The sequence below is a fragment of the Orycteropus afer genome, unplaced genomic scaffold (assembly GCF_000298275.1).
Source record: "Orycteropus afer afer isolate SDZICR_OR568_19922 unplaced genomic scaffold, OryAfe1.0 scaffold00145, whole genome shotgun sequence".
NCBI lineage: Eukaryota > Metazoa > Chordata > Mammalia > Tubulidentata > Orycteropodidae > Orycteropus > Orycteropus afer.
This window is the reverse complement of record NW_006921732.1, coordinates 7,285,874-7,295,819: the sequence shown is the minus strand read 5'-3', so window position 1 is coordinate 7,295,819 and position 9,946 is coordinate 7,285,874.

Sequence of the window (9,946 nt, the reverse complement as noted above, 5' to 3'; positions counted from 1 at the left end):
AGACAAAGTATATGTGAACTGCTGTATGGAAAGTGAATTTGCTCTGTAAATCTTCACCCAAATAAAAACAAATAATTAAAAAAAAAAATCACAGTGCATATTAGCATATTAAAAAAAAATCAGTTGCCATCAAGTGGATTTTGATTCATAGTGACCCCTTGTGTGAAGAGTAGAGCTGTGTTCCATTGGGTTTTCAAGGCTGTGACCTTTCAGAAGCAGATCATGAGGCCTTTCTTCCGAGGTTCCTGTGGGTGGGTTTGAACCACCAACTTTTTGGTAAGTAGTCCAGCACTTAACCGTTTGTACAACCCAGGGACCCATTAGCATATTAAGGCTCTGAAAAGCCTATTTAGCTTACTGAATACTTTATCTTCCAGAAGCTTTTGAGACCAGCATTGCATGAAATAACACGTTGGGAAATGCTAATCTATTTCAAAGCCCTTGGCCGTGTGATTTGCTACTGTGTAAAGGAACTGTGTTACTGCTTAGCCCTGTGATTTGGATAAGATGCTTTCCCAAGACCTCCAAAATCTGGACGTTCCCTCTACCTGTTCCTCTCCCTCAGTTAACGAGACCTGTTGGTTCTACATACCTGCCTTCACAAATGCTCCTGGAGTGACTGTTAAAAGCCAAACTGTTCTAGGCACCAAGGAAACAACAGTGAGCAGGCAAGTACAACTCTTTCTGTTGGGAAGCTTGTAGCCTATTGAGGAAGGCATGTATTACACATGTAATTCTAAAAGTGATAAGTGCTATAAAAAGGGAAGCATAGGGAGTGCTGGAAGAGAAGATGGTGGAGACTTTTAGCCTGGCTTGGGGAGGATCAGAGAAACACCATTGCCACTGAGTCTGCAAACTTCGAAGGGAATACTGTCACTCACAAGGATGTTAAGGGTGTCCCCACTTAAGGTGTAGAGGGCCTGGGGAAATCCTTGCATCTCTATCTTTGTCCCAGCCCTCTATTGTTTAGATATTGGACAGAGCCACCCAGTGACAACCCACAGCCTCTATTGCCTTGAATGGGCCCCCCTCCACCTTCTCGTCACACCATGTTGGATCTGTGTAGTCTGCATACTGGTGAGATCTCTTGTCATGGAATATTAGTGAGGATCCAGCCAAGCTTTGATCCCAAGGTACCAAAAGGGCTCATATCTGTACAGAAATGTGAGCTCTCATAGTTAGGTGTGGTGCCTCACAAGATGGTAAGTGTCCAAGAAGAGACACTAACTCACTGCTGTCGAGTCAGATCTGACTTGTAGTGACCTCTTCTTCAGTTTCTGAGGCAGTATCACTACGGAAGTAGATTGCCCAACCTGCCTTCCAAGGAGTGGGTTTGAAGCGCCAGCCTTCTGGTTAGCAGTCAGATGCCTTAGGCACTATGCCACCAGAGCTCCCTCCCAAGAAGAGACAAGGAGTGGTTGAGTTGTGTGAAGATAGACCTCCTTGAATTGAGGATGAAGTTCTTATCAGCAGGCCCATTCCTCCCATCTCTTCTGATAATGCCCCAGCCATATGTTGTGGGATGTGTGCTACTAGGGCCATGGTCACTATAGAAATGTTACTGTGGGAGAAGGGAGATGCAGGCTCACTAGACCTTTGAGTTAGACATGCCTTGGGATTATGCCTGCTCCAAGAATGCCAAAGGCATTGGAGGTCAATAGAACAAAGAAGATTCTGTGACCCAGACCATTTTTGTCTTTATCTGCGTGAATCTGGAGCTTCTAGAAGGCAACAACTACTGAAGAAAAGTGGACAGATTCTTGGTAGCAAAAACAACCATACTTTAGTTCAGCCCTCATTGTGTTTGCCTGCAGTACTTCAGCATACCCCTAAGTGGATTCCCAGCCTCCAGATTCACCCTCCAAGCCCCCACCCACACTGTATGCACAGTGATTAATTTATAGTTCTGAGTCTGCCACTCCCCTGCTTAAAACCCTTTAATGACTCCCTGTTTCCTTCAGGATATGGTGTAAATACTATAGCCCAGCATCTCAGCTCTGCTTACCTCCCACCACCAGCTCTTTCCAAACATGTTCTCTTGCATCAGTCCCTTCACGTTTGCTGTTCCCTCTGCCTGGACCATCCATCCTTCTACCCTCCTATCTTCCACTTGGTTTCCTTTGCTTCCTCATCTTTTGAGGACTCAGTTCAGGGGCCACTTCTTCTAGAAAGACTCACCTGCCTTTTCCACTCCAGACTAGATCAGGGGCCTCAGCTAGCCAAAATTCTTGTGTGTTCTCTGTTGTTACACCCATCAAGTATCTTCATTTGCATGTGAGCACATCAAGGGCTTGCACTGGGGCCTGTTCATTGTATCCTGAACATGTGCTCAGCATATCCTACACAGCTGAGCACTCAGCTGCTAGCCAAAAGATTAACTGTTCAAACACACTCAGCTACTCCACAGGACAAAGTCCTAGCAGTCTGCTCCCATGAAGGATACAGCCACTAAAACCCTATAGGGCAGTTCTACTCTGTGACACAGGGTCACCATGAGTTGGAATTGATGTGATGGCACCCAACAGCAATATTCAGGGAGCACTTTACAGGTTGTATAATGCTTTTCATCTATATTGAACCTCAAATCTTCACCAAAGTGCATGCTATTTTGTTATCCCAATTTCCTGATGAGGAAACCAAGCTTCTGAGACATTAAGCAGTTCTCCAGAGTCATGTAGGGGGACACAGATTCCAACATATTATAATTGTTGTCAAGGTTATATGTGACACATGAGTGTAGCAGGAGACACATATAAAGACTGAACTGTTCGAAAGAGCAAAGAATGAAAACTACCCCTGTGCCCATCAGTAGGAGAACAGAGAATGAACTGTTCCATATTTATTCATACCATGATGTACCAGGCAGCAGTTAAAGTGAATGAGCTAGATCTACATAAAGCAACATAGACGAAATCCTAAAAGTTTTGTAACTGAGTGAAAAGCAAATTGTAAAAGGGTATATAATGAGATACCTGTGTTTGGAAATTTTAAAAACACACAAAATGATGCTAAACACTAAGGAAGAAGACACACCAACCTCAGGTTGTGGTGACCTCTGGGGTTATAGGTCAGGGAATGGGAGGGGTATAGGGGCCTTTATCTGTATTGTACCATTGTATTACAAAAAAAAAAAAAAAAAATTCTTTTCAATTGTGATTTGGGTGAAAAATTACAGAGCAAATTTGTTTTCCACTCAGTAGTTCATACACATTTTGTTTTGTGACATTGACTGCAATCCCCACAATACAACCACTCTCTTCCTCCCTGTGATTACCTTTTCCCTGTGCCCTTTCCTATGGATTCCTGCCCTCTGAGCTCTCTTTCTCTGCAAATGCTGCTCTTCTGATCTCCCGTGGTTGATTGTTCTAAGGAGTCCACCTACCTGGTGTAATTGTTTACCTCGTAGGCCTGTCTGCTCTTTGGTTGAAAGTTAAGCCTTGGGAGTAAAATCAATTCCAACCCAAAGGGTGACTAGGGGCCATACTCTTAGGGGCTTTACCAGTCTCACTCAGACCGGTAAACCTGGTCTTTATGATTTTTAGTTATATTCCACATTTTTCACCCACTCTATTCAGGATCTCTGATTTTGATCCTTTTCCAAGTGGTTGGCAATGGTAGCTGAGCACTATCTAGTTCTTCTGGTTGGCAGGGTCATGTAAACTGAGGGTCCCATGATCCACTTGGACTAATTATTTCTATGTGTCTTTGATTTCCTTCATTCTTCTTTGCTCCAGACGAAGAGAGACCAATTGTTGTACCTTAGATTGCCACTCACAAGCTTTTAAGACCCCAGTTGCCACTCACCAAAGTAGGATGTAGAACAATATTTTTGTGTAGTGTGCTATGCCAGTTGAGCTTGATATCCTCTCCAACTGTGCTTCTGAGCCTGTGGGCCCAGCAACTCACTCCTTCAAGTTGTTTGGCTGTAGGTAAGTAGTATCATAACTTTGCCCCCGTTCACTCTATTATATATATGGACATTCTTATAACACATATAAAAACATATGTAGAAATATCATCTGCCAGATTTATATATGGTCATGAGTATATTCCCTTTTGCCTACCCATACCTGATCATTTTCCTGTCTACCTATGTATCCACCCATAGATGAATGTTTATTATTACTGATAATGCAGCATTATGTATGCAAAAGTGGTTTTCTTTGTTGTCTGTTCCTCTTGTGCATCTCTCCTTATCTTCCTTTTCATAGTGTTAATGTGCTGGTCATTCATTTTTGGTATGTTATGTTTCTCTTCACCTAAATAAATATGTGTCTCTCACCTATCTAGAAATTTTCCCTCTCCTCCCCTCACCTCCCATCCCAGGTAACCAACAAAGAAAGTTTCCTTTGATATGTAAACCTTTCCTTGACTTTTTTTTCTTCCCTTGACTTTTTCTCTTTTTTTTTCCCCCTTGACTTTTTATAATAGTGGACTCATACAATATTTACCCTTCTGTGACTGACTTATTTCACTCAGTATAATGTCCTCCAAGTTCATCCACATTATGAGGTCTTCCACAGATTATGTATTACTCTTTAGCATTGCATATTTTTCTATTGTGTGTATGTACCATAGTTTGGTTATTCATTCATCCATTGATAGGCACTTAGGTTTCTTCCATCTCTTTGCTATTATGAATAGTGCTGCAATGAACATGGACATACATGTATCTATTTGTGCCCTGGCTCTCACTTCTTTAGGATGTATTCCTAGTAGTGGGCTTGCTAAGGAGCTCTGATGGTACAGTGGTTGAGGCATTTGGCTGCTAACCAAAAGGTCGATGGTTCAAACTCACCAGCTGCTCCATGGAAGAAAGATGAAGCAGTCTGCTTCCATAAAGATTTATAACCTTGGAAACCTAGTAGGGGTTGCTCTGAGTCAGAATTGACTCCATGGCAGTGAGCTTTTGTTCTGAGTGGGACTGCTGGATCAAATGGTATTTCTATTTCCAACTTTTTAAGGAAGCATTGAAAGTGGTAATACCATTTTACAGTCCCACCAGTAGTGTACAAAAATATTTTAAATGAATATGGCAAAATGTGAGTAGCTGATAAATCTGAGAGATGGGTTCACTGATGTCTGCTGTATTATTTTCTATATTTTTCTGTGTTTGAACTATTTCCCTAATTAAAGATAGATTTTTTAAAAGATTAAATGTCATACTACCTGTGAAGCCCTGATCAGTGGTTTCTGGCTGCCACCAGAACATACTATGTCTTTTCCTGCCTCCAAGCTGTTCAGTCATTCCTTTTAAAATATTTTTGAAACTTTTACCCAAATCACAATAAAAACTAAAATAATAAAATATTTGTGAGCACCTATTTTGTGCCAGGCCCTGTTTGAGGCTGCCAAGATACACTAGTAAATGGAATAAACAGTTCCTAATACTCATAGTTCACATGCTGTTCCCCCTGCTTGTCCTTCTTGTTTTCCTGGTAAATTCAAACAAAAATGATTTTCCAAACATTGTGATTTGGGACTCTTTTTTTCTTCCTCCTCCTTTTGTTTTTCTTTTTACATTGACACACTTAGGCTCAACTCTTTTACTGATCCTGTGACCCAACACAAGTAACTAGGCCTCTCTGAGCCTCAGTTTGTTCACCTGTAAAATGGGGATGGTAACATTGCCTCCCAGGGTGATGTGAGGGTGAGGGAAGCCTGTGTAAAGCCCCACACAGGATCTGGAGTAGGTATAAGACACAGTCCCCTACTTTCCCACCTCTCCCTGATGCCCCTACCCAGCAATGCCTGCCTCAGGGCTGGCCTCTCAGGCCAACCATTGTTCCCAAACTTTTTACTGTCAAGAACTTCCCCCTTTTTATTATTTCCCCCATGCTTTGGAAGTATTTTGATCCCAAACTGCATGTATTAAGTCATTATTACTTTATCTCCCATTTTTTATTAATCAAAGACATAGTAGTAGATAGCTGCCCCTCAGAGCTTCTGATCTGTACAGCTAGCTGGGAGCAGCACATGGTTGACATAATTCTAGCCAGAGGCAAAGGAACTCAACAGTGTGTGTGGTCTGGGTGACCCAAGAAGGGGTAAAAGTAGATATATCTTACTCATTTTCCTCTCTTAATTGCCCGTGAATCATGGAAGCTGCTGGCCTTGCCCAGGAGGTAGCTGCCTTCCCAGATGGTCACTGGCTGATGGGCTAGGGGCTGAGTTTTCCAGGCCAGCCTCTAGCATGGGACGCCATGCAGTGTGGGACCCTTCTTCCCACAAGGATCACTCCAAATAGATGGCATGCACCAGTGCCACACAGAAGAGCGTGGGGTTCATGTACTGAGAGGTGGCAAAGCTGTCTGCATGTGGGTCCCACAGGCTCTGGCTGGAGACCACCACATCGTCCTGCCCCTTGCTCCCAATGCTGACAGAGCACACCAGCTTGTAGCGGGGTGGGGTTATAGCCTTCACCAGGTCCCGTATCTCAGCACTCAGCACCGTAGCCAGATGAGCACAGTGGGTGGGGTGGTAGGCCACACCGGCCAGCTTGGACAGCAGGTGAGCCTGCATCAGCTCTGCTGCCCGGACACAGGGGAACTTCACCTCTGGCCTGGCTGACCACAAGGGAATCTGGAAGGAGAAGAGAAGGGAGGTGCTGGGAGGGGAGTGTTTGCAACAGAGAGCATAGAATTTGGGTTGGAAACCTAATCATTTGAACATAGAACCCTGAGCATACAATTTGCAACAATGAGATAGAAGGGGGAATGCAGACTCGAATATTGTACTCATTTAAAGAACTATATGGGATCAACTTAACAACAGCAACTTGAAAAGTTAGATAGGAAGCTTAGGGGGCAGTGAGTTTATGTTAATAGAGGAGGAACAGTTTGGAAAAGGAGAATGAAAATGGTTGCATAACTTGAAGAATATAATCATTGTTCCTGAATTAATACATGCAGAAATTGTTGAATTGGTGTATGTTCTGCTATGTCTATTCTCAACAATAAGAAAAATAAAAGTATTTATTTTAGAAATGGAATACAGAGCCTGGAACACAAGAACTTTATAAACTGTAAAGCTATGTGCACTTGGCAAAGGACAGCTTAGCTTCAAGTGGCTCAAGCTATAGTTACAGCCTTCAGGCCCATGGCCTTGATTCACACCAACTCCTTGTGCCCTCAGCCCTCTGGCCCATACCTGTTCCTAGATGATGCTGATAGGCTGGTGGTGGTTCAGCTGGAGCTGTGACTTTGTCCTTGAAGATGTCCGACTCTATAAAATGAAAATGAGCATTGAGGCAAACAACACTTAATGAATGTCTGCTGAGTGCCAGGTGTGAATGTACCATCTGTTTTAGTCTGGGTTTGCCCCAAAAGAGACTCTCAGCAGGAATTTGGGTGCAAAAAGTTTCTATGGGAGGTGACTAGAGGAAACACAGTGAAGGAGTGAGGGGGAAAAAAAGAGTATCTCAATGGGCAGGTTATCCCTGGGGGCAACTGGAGTTCATCTTACTGGTGTCTCTCCAAGATGACTGCACAGAACATACCTCAGAATTACCCCATAGAAGAATGAGGACACTAGGACATTTGTGTCCCTCATTGCTGAGGGGTGCTCCCAGAGCCGCTTCTGGCCTGAACTGGATGGGCTGAGCATGATCCCTGCAGCCAGAGAAGCCCTCAGGCAGAGATCAGGGATAGTGAGGTCAGAGACATGGGAAGCCATGCTTAGGTGCAGGAACCTCCAGGATAAACGGCAATACAGGTGTCACATCAGCAGGGTCTACTCTCACACCCTTTAGGGAGCTCTGGTAGTGTAGTGCCTAAGGCATTTGACTGCTAACCAAAAGGCTGGTGGTTCAAACCCACCAGCCATTCCTCGGAAGGTTGGGCAAGCTACTTCCAGTTATGTAGTGATACCTCCTCAGAGGGGTTGCTATGAGTTGGGTCTGACTCTACAGCAGTGAGGTTTTTGTTTGTTTGTTTAGAGATCAGTAGCTTCCTCATTGGATAGACAAAGAAATAGATGCTCTAGAGGTAAAGTAGCTCAGCTTGTGGTCTTCCATGAGGGCAGGACTCAATACTACATCCCCTCCCCACCTCACCACCCTCATCTAGCATGACATCTAGTAGTAAGTGTTCAATGAATGAATAAGCTGGGATGGAAGCTACAATGACCATGAGTTAGTTACGACTCTGAGCTCAGTCACCACTTCTGTGAAATGAGGACAGAATTTCCGTCCTCTCAGGGTTATTTGGAGGAGTAGACAAGAGTGTGGTGGTAAAGTGTTTAGCACAGTGTCTGGTCCAGTAGGTGTTAATTCCCTTCTTCTGTCCCCTTTAAGAGTAGCTGGTGGTCTCCCAAGAAGCAAGCCTGCCTATCCAGCTCAGTGACCACCTTCAAGGAGTTCCCCCTGAGCCTCTGGCTAAACGGATCTTTTCCTTAAGGGAATTTCTAAAGTCTGTACTAACCCCATCCACCTAGCATGAAGACCTGTCTAGATCCCCCAAGTTAACTCACCAAAGCAAAGCAACAGCCTACCTTCACTCCCTGTCAGGCCAGCAAATGTGTTTACTCTGTCTATCTGAAGAGTTGCCTACAACATTCTGTGCTGGCTTCCTCACTTCCCTTCACTCCTCAACCACTGTCATCTGCCTTTCACTCTCCTCTCCACCCCATCTGCTCTCTGGGAAGATCCCTGGTGTCCAGAGGTCATTATTCAGCAGGATTTGATGCTGTCATCTGTTCCCTCCTTTCTGAGCCCTGGTTTCTTCAACTGTACAATGGTAGAATAATTCCTACATCATCAGATTATTTCAAGGACAAAAAACATTCATTCATGTTTTCAGCAAGCATTTCCAAGCACCTGCTTGTGTGCATTGCAGGCTTTCTGCCGGGTTCTTGTGGACCCTGACTTTGGAGTTGTCCACAGTCTCCTGGGGGGGCCACAGATGCTGTGGTAACAAATGTAAGAGTCGGCACTCTGCCTGGTACATTCAGTGGCTGTGGACTTCTGTCTATTCTTTCTGCCCTCTCTGGACCTCCATTTCAGAAAGTGAGCAGGGAGAGGGGTTGGGCTTGCCCTCTAAAGTCCCTTCCAGCTCTGATAGCCCAAAGCCCTGCTCACCTTCTAGAGTTGCTCTGTCCCTCGTCCACTCTGAGCCCCTTTCCCTCTTACCTTGAGCTCCCGGCTCAGCCTGCAAGCAGCAAGGAGACCCCGAAGGCTGAGTGTGGGACCTTCTGCAGCTGGACTTTCTAAAGCTCGGCTGGGTCCCCTTCTTGATGAGCTTCCTGATGGGGGAGCACTGATTCCCTGACCAGAATGACCAATGGCCTGAGGAGAGACACAAGGTGGGTAGGTTGGAGGCAGGGACCCAGGGCTCTCAATTAAGCAGACTATGAAGGTCGTGGCACCTCTCAGTTGTCTGCCACTCTGGGCATCTCCAACCACCTTCTCTGAATCTGCACCCCCAGCTCAGACCTCCACAAATAGGCCTCCAGATATGTAGAGTTAGTGCATGATCAAGTATACAGGCTACCAAGCTGGCATAGGTTCAAATCTCAGTTCTGCCACTGAGCAGCTGTGTGGTCTTGGTAAAATCACTTAATTTCTCTGAACTTTTCTTCTATAAACTAAGGTGCTCTGGTGGCGTAGTGCTTAAGGCATTTGACTGCTAACCAGGAGGTTGGTGGTTCAAACACGCCAGACACTCTGCAGAAGGAAGACTGGGAAATCTACTTCCGTGAAGATTTACTGTCTGGGAAACCAAAGGGGGGTTGATATGTTTCAGAATCGACTCGACGGCAGTGGGTTTGGTTTTTTGGTTTCTGTAAACTGAGGATGATTGCATTCCTTCATTCCACAGACATTTTTTTTTTAATCTTTTTTTTTATTGTGATTTGAGTGAAGAGTTAGAGAGCAAATTCACTTTCCATACAGCAGTTTACATATACTTTGTCTCATGACATTGACCACAGTTTACCACAATGCAACAGC